The sequence below is a fragment of the Mustela erminea genome, chromosome 20 (assembly GCF_009829155.1).
Source record: "Mustela erminea isolate mMusErm1 chromosome 20, mMusErm1.Pri, whole genome shotgun sequence".
Lineage (NCBI taxonomy): Eukaryota > Metazoa > Chordata > Mammalia > Carnivora > Mustelidae > Mustela > Mustela erminea.
The window spans coordinates 35135345-35137272 of NC_045633.1; positions in this window are offsets into that span (position 1 = coordinate 35135345).

Genomic DNA, 1928 nt, shown 5'->3' on the forward strand with positions numbered 1-1928 from the left:
TTATTTTTGAGCACTGAAGAGGTTTTTTTTTTTTTAAACTTACTTGATCATTTAGAGATTCGCTCACAAAAATAAGGCTTTTGTTAAAGAGACGACTAGAAGCCAGCGACAAATACTTCCGAAGACGGTCCTGCCTGAAAACGGTGTGTCTGCACAGTCGCCTCCCCACGGTTTCGTTGGGAGAAAATGACAACCGGGTCACCCCCCTCTGACTCATTCCCTCAACAGATACTCTGTCCCCACCGGGGCAGCTACTGTCGGTCACACTGGACCACTCGGGGACGACGCCCCCGGAAGCAGGTCCCACACAGCTTACGTTCCGGGAGGCGAAACACAGCGACAGGCCCAACGGAGCGTAGGGCGCTTCCCTGCGTGGGCCGTGGAGACCAGCAGAGCCGGGAAATGGGGCTGGCCATGTGGGGGCTTTGCAGGAAGGGGACGGTCGGGGCGGCTGGCTGGCTTGGTCCGTGGAGCTCGGGGTTGTGGGTTCGAGACCCATATTGGGTGTAGAGATGACTTAAAAATACAGTCTTTAGGGGGCGCCTGGGTGGCTCAGTCAGTTGAACGTCTGACTCTTGATTTCGGCTCAGGTCATGACCTTAGGGTTGTGGGTTCAAGCCCCTTGTTGGGCTCCACGCTGGGCAGCACGAGCCTGCTTGGGATTCTCTCCCTCTGCCCCTCCCCCCGCTCATGCCCGCTCTAAATAAAAGTCTTAAAAAAAAAAAATGAGTGAAACAGTCACTGAGTAGTCCTTGCTGTGAGCTGAGGCCGGAGGAACTAGCCAGGTCCCATGGACCTTGTGTCTGGGGCAGCAGCCCCGGGACCACCTCCTGGGCTCGCGTCCCCTCCATTTGTCCGTGGAGAACCGGCTCCTTCACTTGCCACGAAAGATCTTCCGTAAACTTGAGAGTAAGTGACTTGTCGGTTTCCTTCCCGAAACTCCTGGCTGGGCCGTGTACCGTGCCCTCCCACCGGCGGTGGAGAACAGAGATCCGTCCCCGTGCGATCTTAGAGCACCTGCCGATTCAGGGAGGGCGCGTGCCGCGGAAGGTCAAGGTCATGCCTCCTGCGTCCCACCAGCCTGGTGTTCGGGGCCAGGACGTGACGGTGCCGGGCAGGGTTTCTATTGAAGTTCGGGGTGGTTTCAAGCCCCCCCCAACCCAAGGTTCAGGCCCCCCCACGACCTCCGTCTTGGACAGGAGCCAGGGCACTGAAAGGGACGACCTTGGATGTGTCGTGACCCAGGTTCTCGCAGGCGGGCTCCATCTGCCTGGCTGGCTGGAGTGCGTCCTGCACACGCAAGACTCTCTCCACAGTTGTCTTCTCCCCTGGTGTCTCCGCTTCTGTCCCCTCACCCCTGACCCTCCCGGCGGCGGCCACCTGAGTCCCCACGGATGTCCTAGCTCCCAGGTGTGACAGGGAGAGGGCCTCTGACGGCCTGAGAGGGCGCTCGGTCCGCAGACCCCAGAGGGAAAAGCCCTCATAGCAGCAGATCTTCCTGGGGCTCAGGGTGGCAGGGCTGAGGTGGGGGGGGGGGTACCTAAATGGGGACACGGGGTCTTCAGCCCTGCCCTGCTCACACCTGCCTTCCTTCCGTGGAAAATACCAGAGAGGTCCAGGGCCTCTTTCTTGCTGGGGCAGCCGTAACGCCCACCCGCCAAGAGGGCAAGGAGCCAGACGCCAGAGTCTTGTGGGAGGGACGCCGGGCGGGTGCCTCCCCTCCTGCCTCCAGGGTGTCCTGTGTGGAGGTATCCGCGCCTGGGCTTCCGGAACGTGCGTGCGTGTGTGTGTGTCCCTGACCCCCAGGCCCTGTGTGTGTCTGTGTGTTTTGTGTGTGTGTATGTGTGTGTCCCCGACGCCCAGGACCGACCCTTCCAGAACCAGGCAGTGTTGGGGGCGCGGGGGTGGGGTGTGTGTGTATGTGTGTG